Here is a 26,724-nt window from a genome sequence, read left to right as displayed (position 1 = left end):
TAAGTGTCAGAGGAAACTGGAGCCGGAGGTAAAAGTAACATACCAGGCTCGGATGACATGATAGCTTTAAGGCCACTTCATTTACACAGTGGAACGAAAGGAAAATATAAACACTTGCATTTCTATGGCAAATTCCTCAGAATTTGCCATAGCATGGTAGCATGGTAGCACGGTAGCATGGTGGTTAGCATAAATGCTTTACAGCTCCAGGGTCCCAGGTTCGATTCCCGGCTGGGTCACTGTCTGTGCGGAGTCTGCACGTCCTCCCCGTGTGTGCGTGGGTTTCCTCCGGGTGCTCCGGTTTCCTCCCACAGTCCAAAGATGTGCGGGTTAGGTGGATTGGCCATGCTAAATTGCCCGTAGTGTCCTAAAAAGTAAAGGTTTAAGGGGGGGGGGGGGGGGGGGGTTGTTGGGTTACGGGTATAGGGTGGATATGTGGATTTGGGTAGGGTGATCATTGCTTGGCACAACATCGAGGGCCGAAGGGCCTGTTCTGTGCTGTACTGTTCTATGTCCCAAAATGCTTTACAGTCAATTAAAAACTTGTGCAGTGCAATCGCTGTTATAATGTAACAAACACGGTGACCAGTCTGAACACAGCAAACTACAATACGACCAGATCATCTGTTCTACTGGTGTTGACTGAGGGGTAAATATTGGTCAGGACACCAAGAGATGTCCCCCTGCTCCATCAGATAGTGTTGTGGGATCTTTTACGTTCTTCTCCAAGCGCAGAGGGGCTTAGTTTAGCAAGAACTCCCACAGTCCAAAGATGTGCAGGTTAGGTAGATTGGCCATGATAAATTGCCCTTAGTGTCCAAAATTGCCCTTAGTGTTGGGTGGGGTTACTGGGTTTTGGGGATAGGGTGGAGGTGTTGACCTTGGGTAGGGTGCTCTTTCCAAGATCCGGTGCAGACTCGCTGGGCTGAATGGCCTCCTTCTGCACTGTAAATTCTATGAAAAAAAAACAGAGGACACTGGAAAAACTCAACAGGTCTGCCAGCATCTAATAGGAGAGAAGCAAAGTTTTAAAAAAAAATTTAGAGTGCCCAATTCATTTTTTTTCCAATTAAGGGGCAATTTAGTGTGGCCAATCCACCTAACCTGCACATCTTTTTGGGTTGTGGGGGCGAAACCCACACAAACACGGGGAGAATGTGCAAACTCCACACGGACAGTGACCCAGAGCCGGGATCGAACCTGGGACCTCGGCACCGTGGCTAACCCACTGCGCCACCATGCTGCCCCAGAGAGAATTAAAGTTAACGTTTTGAGCCCTTTGACTCTTTGTCAGAAGTGAAGGGCGGGAGAATGCATTTGATTGAAGAAAATGCAACAAAAGGTAGAAACTTTAAGAACAAAGGACAGGTGGCCTGATGTGCAATGGGGGAAGGGGAGTGGTTTGCATTGAAGCAATATATGTATGAGATTTTTTTTTAAAAGGGGGTTTAAGATGGATGAGAATGGTCAAACTCTAAAGTTGCCGAACTCAATGTTGAGTCCTGAGGGCTGTAACGTGCCTAATCAGCAGATGAGATGCCGTTCCTCCAGCTCGCTCTGGGCTTCACTGCAACATTGCAGCAGGCCATGGATGGACATGTGAGCATGAGAACCAGGTGCTGAGAAATCCAGGAATGTCTTCCTTAGTTTAACGTCTAATCCACCAGTGCAGCACTCTCACAGCACTGCTCTGTAGTCTGAATCCAAATGATACGTTCAAGCAACTGGAGTGGGGCTTAAACCCACAGGCAGCTCTCTCAGAGGAAAGATACAGATAACATCTTCATAAAGCTACTTTATCATAGAATCTCGACAGTACAGAAGGAAGCCATTTGGCCCATTGAGTCTGCCACAACCCTTTGAACGAGCACCCATGCAAGCCCAGTGCCCGCCCCCCCCCCCCCCCCCCCCCATCCCAATAACGCCTTAACCTAACCTACACATCTTTGAACACTAAGGGGCAATTTTGTCATGGCCAATCCACCTAACTTGCACATCTTTGGACTGTGGGAGGAAACCGGAACGCCCGAAGCAAACCCACGTAGACACGGGGAGAATGTGCAATCTCCACACAGGTCGGAATCAAACCTTTGCCACTGGCGCTGTGAGGCAGCAGTGCTAATTAATGTACTGCCAATTGTAAATATATTTTAGGTAAAGTGGCTTTGGGCAATCTTGACCCAGCACAAAATGTTTATCATTGTTTGACAGTGATAAACAAAAATCCCTTTCTAAGACATTCCAAGTTGCTCGGTATGGGACATGCAAATGCTACCTTGGTGTTGTTCTGAGATTGATTTGAAGAGGGATTGGTGTGGCGGCATGGTAGCATAGTGGTTAGCACTGCTGCTACACAGCGCCAGAGTCCAAGGTTTGATTCCCGGCTTGGGTCACTGTCTGTGCGGAGTCTGCACATTCTCCTGTGTCTGCGTGGGTTTCCTCCGGGTGCTCTAGTTTCCTCCCACAAGTCCTGAAAGACATGCTGTTAGGTGAATTGGAGATTCTGAATTCTCCCTCAGTGTACACGAATAGGCACCAGAATGTGGCGACTAGGGGGGCATTTTACAGTAACTTAATTGACGCCTACTTGTGACAATAAGCAATTATTATTATTATTAGAGGGAGGTTTACCCTATATATAATCCATGCAATGTCTTTCTTGTATGTGCTTGATAACAGTGAGTACAAAAAGTTACAAAATGTGCAGTTCATTGGCACTGGCACATCTAACCCAAATAGGCATAGGAATGTATTCAAGAAAGAATTCATTATGATTCAGTATCTATTGGGTTTGTTCCTGTTACTATCTCGTGTTTGGTTCCATCCATCACACTTACAAGGAGTATTCTTAGTCGTCAATACAAAAAATAAATCATTGAAGGGGAGACAGAAAGAGAGAGGGAAGCCCCTTCTTGCTGCCTCTCATCCACCAGCCGTTTACCTGGTGCTATGTTTAGCAAAGGATGGGGAGCAGGAGTGGAGCGACCTGCTCTGCCAGCAACCCAGCCTGAAGACAATACTGTGACAGGCGAGGAGGTAAACAAAAAGAGACAGAAAAATGCAAATATAAACATTATGAATTGGGTTTCCACCTTATTCCTGTCTTAAGTGCTGTGTGTGAAAATTCCTTCAGGATGTTTTGACTCGCTGCCTCGGAGTCTTCAACCCTCTGCAAAGTCAGCATAAAAATATATAACTAAAGAAGATTCAAGGCTGGGAGTCAAAACATCTTGAGGGAATTCCGTTCACAAGCACTCTGCACAAAAGTGAAACCCGATTCTCAGCACTCCCAACAGTGAGAGACAAATCTCACCCCCCACCCTCACACACACACACACTTTCTCTCACTCATTCTCCACTTTATTTTTGTTTTAGGTTTGCCTTTCCTCTTGTTATCTTGGGCGTTTTTTTTTCCCTTGCAGCAGAAAAATGATTAAGTGGTCAGCCCTGAATTTGTAAACATGTCCTCTGCGGCAGCCTTCTGTCTCGGAAGATGATGAGTTTGCGCCGTGTGGTCAGGTCTGTGTTCAGCAATACCAGACACAACGTTATAATGTGTGGATTTCACTGCCTTTCGGAGAGAATCGTTTATGTTACCAACTTGATACTTACAGAATTTCAAGGGCGTCGGTGACAGGATCTAGCTCTGGAACACATCTGGAGCCTAGTGCCAGTCCAATCATTTTTTTCTCTTCATATTTCTGCGTGTTTACTGCCTTTTGTTTCTTGCAGGAGAAATATTTCTGGCTGAATTTCCCTGCAAGCAATTTACCTAAATTGATATTATTTTTAAAGAGCTCCCGCTGTATTTAAATAGCCACAGGATATCATCCCCCCCCCCCCCCCCCCCCCCCATAAATGACTGCTTTGTTAGGACAACGTGGGACCTCCTGGCCTTGTTTAAAGGTCTCTGCCGCAAACTGTTGAACCTTCAAAAAGAGGGAGGAGGGGGATTGCCACCACTTCCCGTGCATAATGGGATTCAGATCTAATGTTTTTTTCCTTCGGTGTTAATGTTGTGCGTTTGGGGAGCAGAGATGCAAAGATTACCAGTAATATATTTTAATATTATGTGGACAATTCAGAGGTTGTAATTTTTAAAGAGCTTCGTTTTTTTAAAAACAAAAAGGAATGTGTTCTGGTCATGATTCCTGCTGACTGCCTCTCCTTGATGGCCGGGAAAGTCGACATGAACCGATCGACTGCAGTGCCATTTCCCTATTAGTGCACAGACCGGAGTGAAACCTGCTTGCAATAAAACACAGGCATGGAATTTCCATGTAATCAACTGTAGATTATTTCTCTGTGAAGCTGCAGTAAATATGTCACAAATACCTTTAATTCCCTTCTGTGAATGTCATACCGCAAGGCTGCCATCTGCTAGTTTGCTTTAGAGAAACAAAATCTCAGAAATTATCAGATTATCACATCCCATCTTGACTTTGCGCGCGACAATGGAAAAATGGGCAGTGAGGCAGCTGGCCGTTTTACATCCTTCACAATTTTTATCTGTACCTTTAGGCAATAGGGATACAGAATTAGGGAACTATAACATGGGCTACTGACTTGATATCTCCTGTTTTACACTATCATACAAAGCTAAGATCCATTCTTGGTAGGTCTCATCCCTCAACTAGACCGAGTTAGCCTATCTGGGTTAACCTATCTATGTCAGGTTGGACATAGGGGTGTTACACTGGGCTATAGCTCAGTTGATTTAACCCCAACAGCGCAGAAGGTGGCTATTCGGCCCATCATGTCTGCACCAACCCTCTGAAAGAGAAGCCTGAAAGAGGCCCCACCCCCATAGCACCAACGAGCCTTTGGACACTCAGGGGCTATTTGGCATTGGCCAATCCACCTAACCTGCATATGTTTGGACTGTGGCAGGAAACTGGAGCACCTGGTGGAAACCCGCGCCGACATGGGGAGAACGTGCAGACTCTGCACAGACAGTGACCTGAGGCTGGAATCAAAACCTGGTCCCTGGCGCTATGAGGCAGCAGTGTGAACCACCATGCCCCCCAGCTGCCAACACTATTGCCTCTGAATCACAAGGTTCCAGGTTCATGTCCCACCCTACTTGAAAACGAAAATGGCAGTACTGAGGGAGTTCTGCACTGTTGGAGGCGAAGTTCAGACCAGGCCTGGTTTGCCAGTGAATGTAAAATATGTCAAAGCAGTATATGTTTCTGGCCAATGTTGATCACAAAATAATAATACGAATAAGGTTACCTGCATCACTATCACAGAGCTGTTAGTGGGAATCCGCTGTGCACAAGTTGGCCACTGTGAGGGCAGCACGATGGCACAGTGGTTAGCATTGCTGCCTATGGCGCTGAGGACCTGTGTTCGAATCCCGGCTCTGGGTCACTGTCCGTGTGGAGTTTGCACATTCTCCCCGTGTCTGCGTGGGTTTCACCCCCACAACCCAAAGATGTGCAGGTTAGGTGGATTGGTCACGCTAAATTGCCCCTTAATTGGAAAAAATAATTGGGTACTCTAAATTTTTTTTTAAAATAATAATTTAAAAAAAAAAAGTTGGCCACTGTGTTTCCTACATTGCAGCCATGACTAATATGCAGAAGAACGTCATTGGCTGTAAATTGCTTTGAGAGTCTGGTGGTGACAAAAAGTGCTCCACATTCTTTTTTAAAATCATTTTATTAAGGCATTTATGATTTTATGACAATACACAATACAAATACAAATGTACACATAGTTCAGTGCGTAACACATCCCTCCTTCTCCCCTTGTTCCCGCCTACTCTAATCACAAAATAGCCGAGCTCCCCCTATCCCCTAAACCGCCCCCCCCCTTATTGAATCTTTAGTTTTCTACAAAGAAATGAATAAACGGCTGCCACCTCCAGACGAACCCTAATGTTGATCCTCTCAGGGTGAACTTAATTTTCTCAAGTCTGAGAAACCCAGCCATGTCAGGAACCCAAATCCATGATTTTGGGGGCTTTGAGTCCCTCCCCGCTAATAAGATCCGTCTCCAGGCTACCCAGAAGGTAAAGGCCAAAACGTCAGCCTCTCTCGTCTCCTGGACTCCCGGATCTTCTAACACTCCAAAGATCGCCACCTCTGGATTTGGCGCCACCCTTGTTTTTAGCACCATGGACATGACACCCGTAAATCCTGCCAGTATCCCCTAAGCTTTGGTCATGCCCAAAATATTTGGACACGGTTTGCTGGCCCTCCCACACACCTCACACACTTGTCCTCTGTCCCAAAAAACTTGCTCATCAGGGCCACCGTCATGTGTGCCCGGTGAACCACCTTGAATTGTATCAGGCTGAGCCTGGCACATGATGAGGCCCCACTTGTACCTCCCCTCCGAGCTCATCTTCCCATTTACGCTTCAGCTCACCTTTCTGAGTTTCCTCCCACTCCATGAGTTCTTTATAGATATCCAAAATCTTCCCCTTCCCCCACCCCCATTTTAGAAACTATCTTGTCCTGTATCCCCTGTGGCGGTAGGAGCGGAAATCCCTTATCTTCAGATATCGAAACCCATTCGCTCCTGGCAATTCAAACTCCTCCTCCAAATCCTCTAACCATGGAAAGCTCCCATCAATAAATAGATCCCACAGCCTCTCGATCCCTGCTCTCTGCCACCTCCAAAACCCCCCATCCAGCCTCCCCGGGACAAACTGGTGATTACCACAAATTGGAGCCCGCACCAACGCTCCCTCCACTCCCATGTGTTCCAGTCCCTGCCCCCAGACTCTCAGGGCTGCCACCACCACCGGGCTTGTGGGGTACCGGGAAGGGCAGTGGAGCCGTTATCAATGCCCCCAAACATGTGCCCTCATATAAGGCCACCTCTACTTGCTTCCACACCGCCCCCCCCCCCACCCCCTTACCTGATCATGGCTATATTTGTCACCCAGTGGTAATCACTAAAGTTCCTCAGCGCCGTCCCACCGCCCCCCCCCCCACCCCCCCAGCTTCGCTCCAGCCGCACTTTCTTTACTCAAAAAAGTGTTCTATATTCAAGAGTTTGCAAGTCTTTCTTTCAGTTCCTCGAGACTTAAAGAGAGGAGGGGCGGCACGGTGGCACATTGGTTAGCACTACTGCTTCACAGCTCCAGGGAGACTGTCTGTGTGGAGTTTGCTTGTTCTCCCAGTGTCGCGTGGGTTTCCTCCAGGTGCTCCGCATTCCTCCCACAGTCCAAAGATGTGCAGGTTAGATGGATAGGGAGCAGCACAGTAAGCACTGTTGCATCATGGCGCCAAAGACCCGGGTATGATCTCAGCCCCGGGTCACTGTTTGAGCGGAGTCTCACCCCCTCAACCTAAAAAGATGCGCAGGTTAGATGGAGTGGCCACGCTAAATTGCCCCTTAATTGGAAAAAAATAATTGGGTAGTCTAAACTTATATAAAAGAAAGGTTAGGTGGAATGGCTGTACTAAATGTTTTTTTAAATTTAGAGAGTCCAATTAATTTTGTCCAATTAACGGGCAATTTAACGTGGCCATACAACCTACCCTGCACATCTTTGGGTTATGGGGGCGAAACGCACGCAAACACAGGGAGAATGTGCAAACTCCAAAGGGACAGTGACCCCGAGCCTGGATCGAACCTGGGACCTCGGCGTCGTGAGGCAGCAATGCTAACCACTGTACCACCGTGCTGCCCCCCTTGGCCATGCTAAATTGCCCCTTAGTCTCCAAATGTTTAAGTGGGTTACAGGGATAGGGTGGAAGTGTGGGCTTAAGTAGGGTGCCCTTTCCAAAGGTTTGTTCACAGTCAATGGGCTGAATGGCGCCCTTATGCACTGTAAATGCGGTGGGATTATATTTTTTTGTAAAGTTAGAGTGCCCAATTATTTGTTTTCCAATTTTAGGGACAATTTAGTGTGGCCAATCCACCTAACCTGCACATCTTTGGGTTGTGGGGTGAAACCCACGCAGACATGGGGAGAATGTGCAAACTTCACACGGACAGTGACCCAGGGCCGGGATTCGAACCCGGGTCCTCAGCGTCGCAGTTCCAGTGCTAACCTCTGCGACACATGCTGGCCCTAATGCTATGATACTGTGACAAGTTAGCCAGAGTTCATGCTTCTGATTTGGGAACTGTTGAGAAGGTGCTTGCCTCTGGATGTTGGTGAGGTAAGGTCAGGGTTGGCCCATAAAAGAAGGACTTGCATTTATTCAACACTCATTCCACCCTTGGGACTTGACAAATTGATTCACAGCCAATTAAGTACTACAATTAAGTTTCGTAACATAGGAAATGCGGCGGCCAATTTATGCACATCAAGTTCCCGTAAATAGCAATGTGACCAGATATTCTCTTTTTAGGTATTGAATGAAGGATCGATATTGGCTATGACACTGGGGAGAACTACCCTGCTTCTCTTGAAGATTATTTCAAGAAAACCTTTTTGTGTCCACTTGAGAGGGTGAATGCTGCCTCAGTTTAAAGTCTCATCTGGAAGACAGTGCCTCCAACAATGCAGCATTCACTCAATATTGCCCCGAACTTACAGAATTGTTACAGTGCAGAAGGAGGCCATTTGGTCCTTTGAGTCTATGCCAGCAAAGTGTCAGCCTCCATTTTATGCTTAGGTTGGGCAGGAACCCACTACCTTCTGATTCAGAGGTGAGAACATCTTCCATTGAGTCACAGCTGATAGAACCCACACTTAAATATTCCACCCAAGTCCAGTTAGGTGTGTACATGAAGGATGGATGGGCACTGGTTATAGAACATAGAACAGTACAGCACAGAACAGGCCCTTCGGCCCTCGATGTTGTGCCGAGCAAAGATCACCCTACTCAAACCCACGTATCCACCCTATACCCGTAACCCAACAACCCCCCCCCCCCCCACCTTACGTTTTAGGACACTACGGGCAATTTAGCATGGCCAATCCACCTAACCCGCACATCTTTGGACTGTGGGAGGAAACCGGAGCACCCGGAGGAAACCCACGCACACACGGGGAGGACGTGCAGACTCCGCACAGACAGTGATCCAGCCGGGAATCGAACCTGGGACCCTGGAGCTGTGAAGCATTTATGCTAACCACCATGCTACCGTGCTGCCCTTATGGTGGTGTTGGATGCCTAAAACGCACAAGATCTCATCCCTGCAGGAGGCAGAACCTTCAACAAAGAAGATCAAAGCAGGAGTTATACTGGCAGAAATATAGGATTTCTAAAAACTGAGTGTCAAGTTCTTTCTCCCATAATTTCTTTTTTGTTTTAAATTTTAGAATACCCAATTTTTTTTTTTCCAATTAAGGGGCAATTTAGTGTGGCCAATCCACCTACCCTGCACATCCTTCATTTGTGGAGGTGAAACCCACGCAAACACAGGGAGAATGTTCAAACTCCACATGGACAGTGACCCAGAGCTGGGTTCAAATCTGGAACCTTGGCGCCGTGAGGCCGCAGTGCTAACCCACTGCTCCACTGTGCCACCCTCTTTTTCACATAATTGTTCAGAAAGAGAGAGGTATTTATCCATCAAAAGACACATTTTAAAATAACAGCAGTGTATTCAAATCAGCCCACTGATTATTTACCCCACAGAGCCTCAATATAAAGGACCCTGATTGAAAATAATACGGCTGGCAGAGTATTGTATTTTATGTTACACAAATATAAAAATATCTATGCTGCAGAACAATTAATCAATTGATTTTGGGCCTGTAATCAAATCTGTTTTTCAACAACTGCTCAAATTTTCCTCTCAAACTTCATGACATCATCTGAATCATAGAAAGATATCAATGGCTGGATATATTACCATGCAATTTTATATGACAATTGGCTTGACATCGCGGAATTCCAAAACTCCAATCTATTTCCTACTCATTGATTATATAATAATGCATCTTATCAGGTGTCAGCCTTGGTTCAGTGGTAGCTATCTTGCCACTGAATCAGAAGGTCATGGATTTAACCCTCACTCCAGAGACTTAACCACATAACTTAGGCTGACACCCTAGTTGAATAATGGGGGAGTGTTGCTCTATATCAGAAGTGCTGTCTTTCAGATGAAATGTCAAGCCAAGGCCCCTCTCACTCAGTGAAGGTTACGGTATACAAGGGGATAGTAGTATGGTGGTTATGTTACTGGATTAATAGTCCACAGGTTTGGATTTATAATCTCGAGCTCAAATGCCACCATGGTAGTTTTGGGATTTACCGTTCAATTTTTTAACAATCTGTAAATGAACAACTGGCATGAGTAGAAATGACCACAAAACCGTTGGATTATTATCTGAACCAAACTGCTTTGCTATTGTCCTGACCTAGTCCAGCCTAAATGTGATAACAGTCCCACACCAACATGACTTTTAACGACCCTTTGAAAGGTAGTTTGGCCAAAGTGGCTCAAGGAATAAGACTTCCCCGGATTATTAGGGATACCCACATGCGGACGATGAATGAAAAAAATCGAAATCCCTCAGAACACTATTCAAAGGGTTCGCTCAGTGACTTTTTCAACATTCAGCCCTCCACCAACAGTAGATAATCTAGTCATTTGTCTGATTGCTATCTGAGGGAACTTACTCTGCACAAATTGGCTGCCACATTTCTACATTACAGCAGTCACTACACTTCAAAAATATTTCACTGCATTTAAAGATTATTAAGATGCTCTGAAAGATGTTGTTTAAAGGCAAGTTCCTTCTTTGTGTCACATAAACTTATTAAGTAGAGAATCCCTACAGTGCAGAAGGAGGCCATTCAGCACAGCGCGTCTGCACCGACCCACCGAGAGAGCACCCAACCAAGGCCCACTCCTGCGCCCTATCCTCGTAACTCCACCTACACTTTGGACACGAAGGGGCCCTTTAGCATGGCCAATCCATCTAATTTGCCCATCTTTGGACTGTGGGAGAAAACCCACGCGGGCACAGGGAGAATGTGCAAACTCCACACAGGCAGTCATCCAAGGCTGAAATTGAACCCGGGTCCCTGGCGCTGTGAGGCAGCAGTGCTAACCACTGTGCCACCGTACTGCCAGTTTTACATAGTATTTACAGTGCAGAAGGAGGCCATTCAGCCCATCGAGTCTGCACCGGCTCCTGGCAAGAGCACCCTACCCAAGGTTAACACCTCCACCCTATCCCCATAACCCAGTAACCCCACCCAACACTAAGGGCAATTTTGGACACTAAGGGCAATTTATCACGGCCAATCCACCTAACCTTCACATCTTTGGACTGTGGGAGGAAACCGGAGCACCCGGAGGAAACCCACGCACACACGGGGAGGACGTGCAGACTCCGCAGAGACAGTGACCCAGCCGGGAACCGAACCTGGGACCCTGGAGCTGTGAAGCATTTATGCTAACCACCATGCTACCATGCTGCCCCCTAAGTTTGTGAGGTCAATGCATGTCAGTTACACTTAAACTGAATTTATATTACTGCTAATAGTCTTTTCTTTCTATAGTGACACTCAATATGACTGAAATCTTTGAATATAGACTTACCGGTTATATTTTTCATCGTGTTGGCAGGAAGATGGCCTCCACATGGTGGTGGTCTTCCAGCCTTAGTCTAAGATGAGGACTTGAAATAATGGTCCAGAAACCTCTGTACATTGTAACATCATACCAGTGTCCTGGTATCCCTCCCTGTCACATTTTCTTGTGTAATTACAAGTCTTTGAGTCTCTTGCTCAACAATGGCCTGCAACGCTCTTCAAATTCGGGCACAGGCCTCGTGCATAGTGTCAGGGCATTTGGCCTCTTTTGCCCTCTTAGCGTCATAGTTTATGGTGATTCCAATGTAGGGAGATGGCCAGGACATGGACAGTGTGCAGGGCTGGATCGATTGAATCGTTTCAGAGAAAAATAAATGGCAGCAATTTTTGAAAAGTTCTCATAATTCACTCTCTAACTTTATTCATTAGTCTCCAAGTTGCAGTTGCTTCTCTTTCCTTTATTGCTTTCCTTTCCTTCCAAGAAGCATTTGAAAAGTTCCTGTTGCCCTGCCGTTTAATAGGAGTTTGGTGATTAAGTTATACTAATGAGGGAGCTACCCCTGTGTAAGATTTTCCTGAATCGGAGTTTGAAAGAAGGTTGTTCAGAAATTTAACTTGCGAAGAATCAGTGTGAGAACTTTATAGAAAATCCATTTTGCTGATGTAGTGTGATTGCAAACCTGATTTATTTTTGCTGCTAACTGCAAATGACTTTCTATGCACCATGGGTTAATTTGGTCTGGCTGCTTCTAAATAACCCTCAGCGCGTACAAACCTCCTTCCAGCTACCACAGAACTGCAATCAAACCAACCACGCACATAGCAGGGTTGGCTGGTATTGTACACAGACTCGGCTTTCATAAACTAAATCCCATTTGGATGCTGAAGTATTTGCTCATATTAAATTTCACGTAAGTGATATTGCAAGATCCTATGACATTCACATTCCTCAGGGGACCCCTTCAATCACCTCCTCCAGCCTGTTCAACACAACCATTTTGTTTATACATTACTGCCTTTGCATAAAAAGTGCTGAATGGACCCGTTTCCCCCTCTCCTTTTATTGACTGCTTCGCTCATTTGCATAAATGCAATTAAATCATTTCCACTCGGCCCTGTTTCCGAGCAGAATGCATTTATTGAAACGTGCATGTGAGGAGAGAGAGAAAAAACTAACCTTTTTAAAGTGGATGTGATGTGTTTTAAAAAACCCATTTGGGTTGGAGCGCCGGCTACTTTGATCAGCATTAACCTTATTCTGGTAATGGTTATTGCTGGAAGTTTTTCTAAAATAAAAAGGCACGGGGTGGGGGTGGGGCGGTTAAGCTGTGTTCACACTGACAGTGTCACACTGGCGATTTAACTTGAACTTCAATCACTTTAGCTGAGAGAAGGTCGGGAACTCCATTATCTTTTAATTGTTCGTCTCTTCTCCGATCCAGTGTGTGTACTTACTCAGGTGATCTCGAAGCTGTTTCAATGAAACCACCACTTCTCACATCCGTCCTCCAGTAAGATTGCATCTTCTCCAAGAGGTGAAGTGGAGTCCCTGTCTTTCCCAAACCACCTCCCCTCCCTCCATCTTTCGTAGCATTTAATGTTTTAAGATCAGTCCCATTCATTCAAAGTTAGGTCAACTGGGACCGCACTAACCCAGATACAAAAGAGATATCCGTGCATGGGCGCCGGCAGTTTTTTACGTGTGGACGTGGGGTGAGATAATTGTACAACACCCAGGAAATCGATAGTGTGTGCAATTATTTAGGCGTTGTGCATTGCTGCCTGTACTGGAGCTCGCTATTTTTTTACAGGGGATGGGACATTGTAGGCTGAAGCTTTCTCCATGTTGACTTGGCAGTAGTGCTGGAGGTGGGGTGGTGCGTGGGGAGCGGTGATGAAGAGCAATATTCCATGTCCTCATTCACGGCTCCTAAGATGCCCGTAGTACCATTGCAATAACCCAGCCACCCCCAGCCGAGCAACCGCTCACTTTGAACCCAGGGTCAGCCAGTCCACTCAAGCCTCTCTCTGTGTTACCCCGCAGGACTGCGCCAAGGTCAACAGAGAGCTTGGGGCTTTTTCTAGCGAGATGTCTCCAGTGAATATGTCTTACTTAAAATAGCAGAGAAATTCCCAGGGTTCGCCTCAAGGAGGGATTTGACACCATATAACCGGTTTGTTGCAGAATCGCATCAAAATGTATTGCACCCAACATTCTATTTCGGGGAACGGTTTTGCAAAATGAAGAACTGTAGAAAGTTTGGACTATTTAAGTGTTTCCAAACTGACAGAGCTTCGAGGCGCTTCTGAGGGAGACAGCATGGAAGCGTCTCGCATTCAGTAATTGACATTGAGACTTAATTTCAGTGGTTGTTTATATTTGTTTTGTGGACCTGCCTGGATGCAGTGAGCTCCATTCCTGGCTCCATTGTCTTCCTGTCCAAGGCAAATTCTCCCAAACCGATTCTGTTCCCTGACTTTGAGCGGTGGGTTGAGCACGGCCGCACAGTGGTTAGCACTGTTGCTTCAGAGCTCCAGGGTCCCAGGTTTGATTCCCGGCCAGAAAGACGTGCTGTTAGGTAATTTGGACATTCTGAATTCTCCCTGTGTACCCGAACAGGCGCCGGGGTGTGGTGACTAGGGGCGTTTCACAGTAACTTCGTTGTAGTGTTAATGCAAGCCTACTTGTGACAATAAAGATTATTTAAAAAGTAAATTAATCAAATGAAGCATTAAAACGAGGCACCCTCTACTCGGAAGCAGTTTGTGCATTGTTATTTATTCCTTGTTGCATAGTTTCCGCTCTGCTGTGCAATTTGATTTTTACATAACCCCCTCCTCATGGACTGACAACAGGCACCCAATTTGGACCTTCCAAACCCCATCCCACCCACAGCAGGCTCTCTGTGACTGCGATACAGGCTGAGCAAACAGTCCATTCTCTTATAAGCAAGACTAGATAATGTGAGCAATCTGGAAACAAATGGGTTCAAAAGCAAGATATTGTGCACGCTCCGAATCTGAAATAAGAATGCTCAGCAGGTCGGGCAGTGGCTGTAGAGAGAGGCGCGCGATTATTTACTTTCTCCCCTCCGCTAGATGACCTTTGGTCAGAGCTAGTTACTGGTCACAGAGTGAACACTAACTCCATTGTCATCAACTGTTCCTTTAACCTGGTATATTTGCATTGGCGTTGGTGGCGAATTGAGTGCCTTGCGGTACTGACTCTGTGAAGTGCTCTGTGAGTGTGAACAGGAGATGGTTATGTGAAGGATACCCACTTGGGTTTACCGTTCTCGCGCATCTTGCCAGTCCCTAAAACTGGCACTTCAACCCCTCCCCCGGTGGGATCGCCCTGTGTAAAAACTGGGATGGCAGAATCTGTTTCGGCTTTCCTTAACAGGGCGGGGGGAGGGGAGAAATTCACTCAAACCAATACCTTCTGGGACTGGGTTAACAGTGCCTTGTTAGATGATTTATTTTTATATTTCCCCATAACTTTGGCTTTTGAAACTGTGGCGATGGTGTATCAGCTTCCGCAGTTCCTGACTGGGGAAGGTGACGGCTTTGTCTAAGTGCACACAAATGACTTTTTTTTCAAAGAAACGATCGATTGCAGCTGTCTTTAAAACAGGGGTGGCTTTTTGAAGCGGGAACCGCGTCCAGAAAAAAAAGGGTCTACTTCAATCCGCAAGGTGATTATTGAAGGTGACCCCGAGGTGTTGCGGCAACATTGTCATTTTTCTTGCTGTGTGCAAGGGCAAACTTCAAGTGGCGGGAACGACCAGCCCACTCTCTGAAAAGAAGTACGCATTTCTTTTCAGAAACCTAGAAAACAAAACCTAATCCAGTTTAAAAAAAGACTTGTATTTCTGCAGTGTTACCAGACTTCTCAAGGCGTTTTACAGCCAATGATGTTTAGTTGTTCAAACGCTGACAAGTCAATGGCAATGATGCAAAGCATAATAACACTCACATTCTGGTCATTAAACTACCTCAGAAAAGGGCAATAAAACACGCAATTTCGACAGTGCCTGCTCTGTGAGATACCGGGCATTTAATTTTAATTTCCTTACCATCTTCAAAAACCCCCGTCTTTTTTTACCCCTTGTGAATCTCACTCAAAATATTGGCACAGTGGGGCAGCACGATGGCACAGTGGGTTAGCCTTGCTGCCTCACGGTGCCGAGGTCCCAGGTTCGATCCCGGCTCTGGGTCACTGTCCGTGTGGAGTTTGCCCATTCTCCCCGTCTGCGTGGATTTCACCCCCACAACCCAAAGATGTGCAGGGTAGGTGGATTGGCCACACTAAATTGCCCCTTAATTGGAAAAAATGAATTTGGTACTCTAAATTAAAAAAAACATTGGCACAGTAACCGGTTACCTAACAGGATCATGAAAGGATTGGAGATGTCCGAACAATCGGGACAGGTACATTCAATATATTTAAATGTCTTTCACGGTGGGTTTTGACTGGTGTTCGCTGTGTTCTGGACATACGGATATCAGTGAATAGTTTCCAGATCCGTATGAAACAGGTCCTGCTGTCGGTCGCTGTTGTGATCACTGATTAACCAGCACTCAATGACAATGAGCTTAAAGGGCGAACTTTATTTCTTGGAAAGTGGAATTAACATAAATGCAACAACAAAAAAACATGTTCATTAACTCTTTATTCCTGTTTTTTTTTTAATTTTGAGGCAATACAGAAATATAGTCACAAATCCAACACCACATTGTCCTCCGGAATCACAGTCACATCTGCAGCCTTGTCCTGCCCGATTCCTGTTTCAAGCTTTTTATAGCAATTTCAATCATTTGGGAGTTATGAATGGATTCATCCAAAAGCTCCAACCTTCTACCGCTGTGCAAGGTGCCGCCAAAGCACGTTGCAAAGGAAACTAGCAGCACATGATTCACTTCAAACGTTTGGGCCCCGCATTTGCTGCTCTTTTATATTTACAGACAAAACATTCATTCCTTTCTTCCTGGCCTCCAAAACAGCTTTTGAATTCAGCATCAGTCCCCGGGCTGTAGGAGAATGACTGAGACCTGGCTCCCCAATAAGTGCAGAATTGTCACAAGGTTCAAGTTATTTTTAATGGGTAATGTTGGGATTGTATGATTGCAAACACGGGGTCATTTCTGGTGTCACATTTTTTAAAATTTTGAAATGTATTTTATGAAGTATTTATTGGATTTTTCTCTCCCCCTCCCCCTTCCCCACCTTGTTTCGACAGCAGAAGGCGGTTGCCCAAACAGCGTCTGATGAAATTAACCATGTGCTGGGATGCCTCCTTCAGTCTCTGCCTGTCCTGCATTGTCTAGGATCCCCCACCCCCAACCCCCGTGGAGTCAGGGAACAGATGCGGCGAGTCGCTCCTCCGGGGAACAGTCAATTATTTAATTATACAGGGCTGCATTCATTAAGGACGCGGGTCTGTTTCCGTGCAGCCCCCGAAAGGAAGACAACAGTTCAGCATCAACTCCTCGCCGACTGTGTGAACTGATGGACGGTTCTGTAATAACAAAGGGCCCAAGTTTACCTTGAACTTCCCGTCCAGACGCGCAGAGACAACCCAGGGAGCTGAAATCCCAGCAATGTTCTTACTGCTTCTCTCGTTCTGCTTGACTCACGCTCTCCCCAACGCGTTCATTGTTTAACACTAAATTTTGGTCGTCTATTAATTACCCATGTATCTTTGATTTCGCATATTCACCCCCCCCCCCCATGTATACCCACATGTTTATACTAATGTATACCACAAGGTATGGTATGGCCCATATATTTATATTATATATAAGTATTTCTACGGTTTGACATCGCTGAGGGTCTATTGCCAGGGACTTCCATTTGAACCCCACTGTTAACGCTATTTACATTTTAATATGTTTTCGACTGTCTAAACATGAATAAGCTGCCGATTTTAAATATTGATATCACAGCAAGGTCATCATTCTGCCAGTGTTTGTCGCTCCCAGTCTGTCCCTCTACGTTCACATTATAGATCAAAAACATCAGGCTCTCAATAAGATCCATTCATATATTGTCAGTCCCTATAATGTGCGCTGGGTTATTGAGTGTTTTAATATATACCGGCATATATATGTAGGTGTGAGTAGGGGTTGATGGGGTAGGGATGCCTCTCGATGCCAACCACAAGCTTTCTGTTTTCAAATTTTGCTACCAAATCACTATTCGGGCCCTTTTCGGTAGAAATGGCGGAGTGGCCAAGCCTTTGCGAGTTTGCTTTGATTTGCTCACTTGGGAAGCCCAGGTTGAGCCGCCAGCGAATGCTCCCAATTTCCCGGCTCTATCTTTGGTCGGTCCGATTGATAGCTCGAGTTTTTTTTTGTTTGTTTGTTTGGAGTTTTAAAACGTGCCCCGAAAATAAAGAGGCATGTACCTCGCGCAGCGTGCTGGACCCTCAGTCTGCTCTCCAGCCGCTGCAGAATTACATGGGGACAGTGGATTTGAACACCTTGCTGTGGGAGCATGGTGCCGCTGGTGAAACAAACCCTCCATGTCCCAATTGGGACATTCTGGGGCTGTGGGTTGAGATAAAGCTGTAATTACAGTGGAACAGAAATAGAGGAACAAGAAAGGGAACATTAAGAATATAAGTCGCAAGTAGAAATAGACCGGGATATGTACAAAGATTTGTAGATTACCCGATGAATAACTGGAGATATCACAGATAATATACATTTAACACAGCCCACCCATACTCACTAAACAAGGTCGGGGTAGAATAGAATGGAATCCCTACAGTGCAGGAGTCCATTCGGCCCATCGAGACTGCACTGATCCTCCGAAAGGGCACCCTACCCAGTCGTAACCCTCCGCCCCACCCCCATGGCCCCACCTAACTTTTGGACACTTGGGTGCAATTTAGCATGGCTAATCCACCTAACCTGCACATCATTGGACTTGGTTCTGTGTGGTCAGAGAGCGACGGTGAAACAGACGGAAATAAAACCACAGGAACACTCCAACAACATTTTTCCTCAAAAATACGTATTTTAGGCAAAATCAAGTTGATTTAGGCCAGATTTGAAACTAGTTTCAAAGTGCAATGTCCCATTCCCAATAGCTGCGGCTTCCCTCCAGGATGGGGAATGGGAGTAACTGGAGAACTGAGTCATAGCAAGCGTTTGGGACATGAAACTGAATGTTTAACATACTGTAGATGGATAGTGGGTCAGTTTGCAAGAAGCAGATTTTTTTTTTGGGGGGGGGGGGGGGGGGGTGATAGCACAGTTAAGGGCGATGTAAAAATGGTTCTTTCAAAGGGGGCAATGATTGGAAAAAGTAGAATGTCATGTACCTGCACGGAATAACTAAGATAAGGTACATGCCGCCAGTGTTTGATGCAGGATAAACTCTGAGTATATATATTTTTCTTTAAATAAGATTACTGTCATTATCAAACCGTAGACGGCTGAAAACAATCCTGACCCCCCCACCACCACCGACAACAATGGAACGACATGAGAGGCATTTTTCCTACTCTCTAATTTCCTGCTCTAATGATTGTAGCGCTAAAAATGCCCGGTCATTATAGTGTTAGGCCCGGATAACAACTGCAGCCCGTGAGCAATGGGTCAAATGCATCACGGCACCCAGTACTTGCTCGTCTTTTACATTCTGCCGGTTTGTACAGGTTGGTCCCTATCATTATTCCTAAAGGGATTATAAACTATATTGCACGTGCTGTTCGACTTTATAACTCAGTCATCTCTGAATTAGGCTATTTTCTGTAACTAAACATACAGGCCGAGATCTCTGTGCAATTCTGGTTGACTGTATCTCTGTTTTCGAAATAATTATTTAATTCATCCCTCTCTCATACACACACACAAACCAAATAATTTCATCTTTCGAATGTTCTTTCATAGCACCTACCTTTCATTGAACCGAGCCCCGTTTGTTTGCCCTTGACAGTGGGAGAAATGGGGCCCCAGAGACAAACATTTCCAGCGCTCAAACCTCCAGCTCCTTACTGGCTTTTGTTTCTTTGGGGTTTTTTGTTAAAAAGGAAAGTTCACGATTTTATTTTGGTCGATGTGAAATTCTTCAGCCCGAAGAGTAAATTGGCGCCTTCATCGATAAACCTACAAGTTAAAGAAAGAAGATGTTTTTAATTCTCTCTTCGTGGTTTTACAGTTAGGTTGAAGATAGCGACCGCATTCAAACGTAAAGGTCTACATTTTGTGACCATTATTCTATTTACTCTATATAATTACAGCATAAAAACGATATATATAAAGATACAAATTACAGATGTAATATAATTCAGGTCACATACTACATGACAAGAGTTGGCAAAAAAAAACCTCCACATACCACACATAAAGATACATTTATAATTCAAATGGAACATTTTGCAAATTATCTTAGTCTCTTCGGCGGCCGAATACTGTGGAGGCAATGCCGGATTACCTCTGACTGATATTTATTAAGAGTTAGGAAGGTTTCGGCTAGAACTTCATCATTATTTACTTCAAACTCAACCCGGTCTTTATTTACGTTTGTAACATTGTCTGTCTCTTATTCTGAAATGACTTTATTGGGTGCGATGTTTTTTGTATTGAAAGGTGAAATTATGCACGGATCCGCTTGTTATTCAGCCAGTTTTGCATTCCCAGTTCCTGGTGGTTAATGTGACTCCTGTTTTTGTGTGTGTGTGTGCGTGTGTGTGCAGAGTGCTCGCTCCGAATCCTCAATCCTCGCTTCCCCGCCTTTCCTCGTAGCCTCCCCGGAGGACAGGCAGCCTGGCTCTCTGCCTCCCTCTCATCTGTCTGTGCACTCCATCCAGCTGATTAACAAAACGCCAAACGCAACTCTATTCCTTAATTCCCCAGACGTCAGTGTCAATCAGGTTTCATATATATATATAGCTGTGGGCGACTTCAACCTCCAGTAAATCCGCAGCACTATACATTGTTGTGGTGGGGGTGGGGAAAATACAGGCTTTCGACACACACACAATGTCCTGGCTGGAGCTTCGAAAGCAGCCTTGGGCCCCGGCCGTCTCGTAATAGTACCGAGGATAAAATAAACTGTTTCGGGTCAAAGCTGTTATTTATCAGCGTGTCTGAGCCCAGAATGTGGCAGGCAGAGTGAGACCAGATCAAACGTAAAAACCAGTCCCATATGTATGTGGAATACAGACAGGTCGATCGATTGGATGGCGGGTTATACAGGAATGCACAAGATTGCGGCTCAAATCGTATTAAAGTTGCTTCATTTCCTTCGACGCCCTCCCTTTCTTAAAAAAAAACACACAAAAAAAAACATCCTTCCCCCCATCGCCCTTCCAATTCTAAAGAAAAGCCCACTTACCCTCTTTAGCAAATAAATAACAGGGTGCGAGAGGGCTGGGAGGAGATTAGCTTGATCTGTCTTGCTTCTGTTCATGTTGAGATTGCAAAATAAATCTCCAGGATGCCCTTGAGAAACGTCTGGGCAAATTCTCCATTGCATCGATTCGCTCAAGCTGAAAAACAACAAGCTAGTAACATTGAAGGAATTTGCTTATACAGTACTTAGAAGCCCAGCTATTGAAAGGAAAGGTCATATTTAATCTGACCAGAACCAGGCTCCGTGGCTGAAGACAATAGGAACAATTCCCCCATTTCTCTCTCTCTCTCTCACCGCCGCCAATAAAACACATATCTTTGCGATAAATGAGATTTTGTCTTTTTTTAAAAATAGCCTCGCCTTTGCTAAGTGGGAATCCGGCAAATCTATAAATCGTCGAATTGGTTAATGAGAAAAAGAAATATATGACGGTGCATCTGATGTCCTCGACCCCTTCTGCTCCCTGTTTCCGGAGGGAGGGTGTCGAGCCGGGAGGAAGAGCTTTCAGACACTTTCACACAACACCCAGTCTCCCAGTCAATCGCCTCCCTCCCCCAGCCTCTTAAAGCGGGTACACACACACACACAAACGGAATCGGCTCCATGCTGCTCCATTTTATTGCTTTGTTCTATTCCTCGCGGTCGCTTCAGGAGGGTCCAACAGATTCGACGCCGCGCTGCGGTTTCCACTTCAAAAATAAATGTTGTGCAACCAAAAATAATATATATATTTTTTAAAACTCATAAAACTGGTTGTGGTGGCGGCGGGACCGCGGCACGGAGAGCCTATGAAGCAGGAATGGTGAGGTACCAGGAAAGCTCTGACACTACCGGACAGTCTTTATTTCTACCGACCGCTTTCACAATTAAATCGAGATGGGGGGGGGGGGGGGGGGGGGGTAGAAACTGGTGCTCAGTAGCGAAGCGCTCTTTCTGTACAAGGTGGGGTGAGGGAGGGAGGAGGGGGATTACAGTGAACCCTTGGGATTTATGTGGCGTGTAGGGGGGTTAGAAAAGACACGCAAAGTAACGAGATGGCGAGTTTGGAGTCAATTCCATATCCTTGCCAAGCAGTAATAGATGTGGATTTGGGAAGGGGGGAATAGGCGGGTTTAAAGGTATTGAAGTTGATCAGGGGTGATCATTATGAATGGCGGAGCAGGCTCGAAGGGCCGAATAGCCTCCTCCTGCTTCTATTTTCGATATATTTTTCTTTGTAACTAAAGGCGCGGAGTATATTGCAACGAAAACGGTTGCAAATAATGAGGTGAGATTGGAGTGTCCAGAGAGGGAATCGGGCTCTCAGTCCTGCAGACTTCAGTGTCTGGCTCTTTAACGGTCTGGGTGAGGAAGGTACAAAACCCTTAATTCGACTTGTTCCTCTGGATTAGGCGCGGGTGACTTGACAACTCCGATAATCTAAAGACAAAGAAAACGTTCTCCTCACTCCGGGATATACCCCCACCCCCCAACCTTGAATTGGTGTGACTTGATTTAGCAAGAAGCCCATCCGCCAGTGATTTGAAAGCGCTTGATAAAGGGAACGATTGTAATTATTCCGAATGACAATGCAAGCGGCCCTCCGGCCAGGGCCACAGGGAGTTCTGTTTGCCATTCATTTCATTTACTAACTTCAGGAGGAGACAATAAAAGATCCCAGTTACCAGCTCCTGACAGATTGCAGTCTCCAGTCTTGTTTGTTTTTATAGAGGCTTCTCGATTGAAGCAAATGGACACTCCTTGAAGGCAGTTTTTACCAAAGGTAATCATTTCCCGGGGAACACAAAATAGAGATTTGGCCCATTGTGTTCGCTTTATAAACGCACAAGGCGCCTTGTAGTGGGATTAAATTGAGCCATTTTAACCCAAACAGGCGCATTTAACAAAGTCATTTCTTTTATTTAAAAAAAAATCTGTCATTTGCAAATCCTGACCCAAGCAACCAATACCAATTGGTATTCTTTAACAATACCAATGGCTCGATTATCCGCAGTAAAAGGCAGCCATTTAGTTTAAATGTGCTGTTGTGTAGATGATTGAGTTGTAAACGAGGACCTGACTCGCCATTTTAAGAAACCCCCTTTTGCATTCAAGATCAAACTGAATTGGGTTAAAAGTCACATTACAAATCAGTCTGGCCTCGGATTGAGAGAGAGAGAGAGAGAGAGAGCGAGGTCGTCGCTTGAAGGCAAAGGGAATGTTGTTTTCGTGAGTGGATTTTCCGATCCCGCCCTCCCCAGGGCGACATGTGACCACGGGGTGGCCATTGTATTGATGTTGGTGTCCCGACGCTGCAGACTCGCCTGGGAGCGACAGCAGAGGGCCCGGGTCTCCTCGCGAAGCGGGAAGGAGATTGAACCAGCCGGCCCGACACAGGAGACACCGTCTGCTCTGAACCTCACTCCTACGCACCATATCAGCAGTCCGGTCCCGAGCATTTGATAGGAAAATCCAGGCAGCAAAAACAAAACAAACGCACAAAAACCAGAGCCTCACCATTTTGCTCCATTTAAGCGGCAGCCTCTCTCGCAGTTACACTTTACTCTCTGTTCCAATGCCTTTTCTAAGGCTGGAATTTAAACCGCTTGTGTTTCAGTAAGTACTCAATCTTTGTGTGCTAGCGCCAGAGGGTGGTCGTTTGCTACGTTGGGGGAGGGGATGGGTGGGTTAATCCTGTTGAGAGGAGTGTTGGAGGAGACACTTCCGCAGTTACTGCAGCTGGACTCGAGCATTCCATTCTGAGATTAGTTGAGCATAAAAATGGGGTTGATTTTTTTTACAAGTTAGTTCAGACTTCCCGGGGCTCGGTGGGCTAAAAGGGAAGCAAAAAGGCTTCTGTAAAAAAAAATTGATTTTGCGTGTGTGTGTGTGTTAAATAAGGTTTCGTGTAAGACTCCCTCACGCGAAAGGTCCACGCGTTGTGCAAACGTTCATTGTTTAAAATCCAACAAACATCCTTTAAAAAAAACTTGGCGCAGATTCCTTTGTTAGACCGAGGTTTGGTTTGCCTGTTTGGAATAGCTATGCTCCCCCCTCCAGCTCCTTGTCTGGCGTTTGCTAAGCTTGGAAGCGAGCCAGCAGCCACTGAAGCTTGACGAGGCGTTGCAAGCCAGCAATGGAAGTGACACCCCAGGCTCGGCCGCGCCTTCCTTCATCTGGGCAGTGTTTAAAAGCAGATCGTTCTGAGTGAGAGAGAGAGAGAGAGAGAGGTAGTGGGGGTGGGAGGAAGGCAGACATAAATGCGGCATGTATCTGCAGGTCCATGCTGACCTCGATTACGTGCTCTGTAATAAAGATTTCACACATGCCACAGCAGAGTCGGCAGCTTTGCGTCTTCCGAGAGGTCACCATGTGTGCGCGGTGTAGCTGCTTGGTGGAGGTTTATTCGCAATCACACCTCCTGTTCTTTTTTAAAAAAAGCTTTTTTGGCAGAAGACGTACGAGCAAGCCTCACCTCTAACCTTCCACTGGAAGGTAGAATTTCCCCCTTTCTCAGCCACCATTCACTAGCTGCTAACCCCCCCCCCCCCCCCGCAAAGAGCCGTGAATGTTTGTGTCCAGCCGTGGATCCACAGTGTGCGAGAACCAGTTAATTGCGATGCAGACGCTGACATGAATTTTAAACCATGGAAAATGAATAAAGAATATTCCCAAACCGCATTTTCGAACGTGTATACAGGCAGCAGTTGGCACAGTATCAATCCAGTGTCTGTAATGGCCACACAATCTCTGTTTTTATAAACGTGTGCGTGCGCCATATCTACAAGTAGAGAGAGACTTGTTTCCAATCTATTTCAAGTCAGTTTCACAAATTTAAACCAGCCAATCTTAATGGCGGGACCCTCGCTAATTAGAACGCTTCGGAATCATATTAAAATAGCAGAAAGTGAAAGGGTTTGGTGGGGTAATTTGAAACAGTCCTCCTGTTTCAGAGTTCGTCACCACCCTATCCAAGATGATTGTAATGAATTGAAATCCTGATTCACGTTTTTCATACCGTGTACTTCAGTCGATCGTTTCCTCAATGCTGAAAACCGGTCAGGAATGCTGGCAGATTGCATCATTATTTTAAAACATGGAAGAGACAAGTTGAGGAAACTTGCAGGAAATGCGTTTGAAGCAATTTTACTGGCCTTATCCCCCCCAAACCCCCGCCACCACAGTCCGCTGAAACAGACGCTGTACAGGCGTCCAGTTATTTTTTTTTATGATCACTCACAATTCTCCTTCAACTCTTGTCAAATATTCCCCAAGGAATTCCAAATGGAACAGCTACCACTGCCGTCCTTTGCCTCTGTACTTCTGTAATATGGGTCACTGGGTTTGACTGGCGCTCTGGGACAGTCTAAAAGAAATGTTCTTGACGCGCGAGCTGAGGCAAAGGTAGGCGATCTAGATATTTACCAAGTCCCTGAACGCCCTCAAAAATCAATTTTCTATCTGCCTGACGACTTCATATCATTAAATTATTCAAAATGCGCTTTTTCTTCACCCTGGCAGGCGCTATGATTAAAGCACTGGGAACAAACGTTGTATTAAGTTTTGTGCAACCCTTATGTTATTTCCCATATTGTTTTGAATTACAATGGAATTATGAATACATTGTTACTATATCATCACTATTAGTATATTCGAGCTGTATAATCAGTATTCACATTTGCATATGTTATAGTCAGATCCCGATCACCCCCCCCCCCCCCTCCCCATGGCGGGCCACCAAATATCTTTAAATCCTATTACATCAAAGGTGCCTCTTAATAAGGTCCCAAGTCTCAACTATTTATTAGAAGCCTTTAATTCGAGCGTCGGTGCTCTCGAACACGAGATGGTCTCGTTTACTCCCGTATTTCCACTTTCTCCTTGGGAGTTTTGCGACGACACCCCAGTTCTCATATCCAGACCCCCAAATAAGGCCCTTTGCTTTTGTTGTGACAATGATATTAAATATATTGCCCCGGACTCTGAAGTCACCGGGTTTCAGGTCACACTAATCCCTAATTATATTTGCACATTTTTGCATTTAATTATTCAGATGAAAGTGCGGTGCTTAAATAATAAGCCGATTTTGCTTCGACCCTTTGGGCCAAAATCAGACGTGATGTTTCATATTATTTACACTGTAACTGTCAGTTCGATACTTACATTGCTGGGGCTGCCGAGAGACTTTGTGACATCTCCGGCTTAAAATCAGGGTATTCCAGCCTATTTTACAGAAAGTGTTTATTGTTCCTTTCGTCGTCGTCCCCCCCCCCCCCCCCCCCCAACCACTTTGCTGATCTGTGATTGCTTTTACTGTCCAAATGCATCAAGTTATTGACTTTAAACAAAATCTAAACTGTCGACTATGCAAGATAGTTCAGTCAAAACTGCAACGCGCGCGATTGTAACTTTACCATTGAGAAGATCTCATGACTGGAATAAAAATAAATAAAATCCGGTGGGTGTAGCAATGAGTAAACAATGCCGGATGACACGGCATTATGGTGCTTCTATTTTTTTCCTCCAATGTATAAACATGAACAGCCACACTCCGAGAAAGAGACTACACTGATTACTAAATGCGTATTTTCCCCCCTCACTCCTCCCTGAATATTTGTTCATCTGGAAGCCACTCCAAATAGTGATTATACACTCTCCGTAACAAGTCATGAGTCTATTTACTGGAACGATATTTTCCTTTAAATTGTTTGGGGGGGGGGGGATGCACCATTTTAAAATAAATCAAAAGAGTTAATTAATCAAAGCCACAAGAGGAAGAAATATACGCGTTTCACATACTTGCCTGGTGACTTGAATTCTCCACACATTCAATTTTCCTTTTATGGGATTAATTTAAATATAGATCGATTTCCGTGACATCAAACGACCGAAGATCACCTCGGGTCATGGATGTCAGCGCCA

At 45.5% G+C, this 26,724-nt stretch overlaps 2 long non-coding RNA genes across 2 annotated transcripts in view; both read right to left on the bottom strand.

The window, feature by feature from the left end:
- LOC119978882 overlaps window positions 1–13,133 on the bottom strand; it is a 40,987-nt gene extending 27,854 nt beyond the window's left edge. The window contains exon 1 of the long non-coding RNA XR_005463590.1: window positions 12,915–13,133. This is a non-coding gene — a long non-coding RNA (uncharacterized LOC119978882). The remainder of the gene's footprint in view (window positions 1–12,914) is intronic.
- A 2,922-nt stretch (window positions 13,134–16,055) lies between these two features.
- LOC119978017 lies at window positions 16,056–21,566 on the bottom strand. Its single transcript, XR_005463349.1, has 3 exons — window positions 20,806–21,566; window positions 19,366–19,574; window positions 16,056–16,978 (listed from the first exon to the last, which is right to left on the bottom strand). It is a non-coding gene; the product is annotated as an uncharacterized LOC119978017 (long non-coding RNA).
- Between the last annotated feature and the right edge of the window lie 5,158 nt (window positions 21,567–26,724).

Source organism: Scyliorhinus canicula, chromosome 15, assembly GCF_902713615.1.
Source record: "Scyliorhinus canicula chromosome 15, sScyCan1.1, whole genome shotgun sequence".
NCBI lineage: Eukaryota > Metazoa > Chordata > Chondrichthyes > Carcharhiniformes > Scyliorhinidae > Scyliorhinus > Scyliorhinus canicula.
This window is presented reverse-complemented; position numbering and strand designations above follow the sequence as displayed.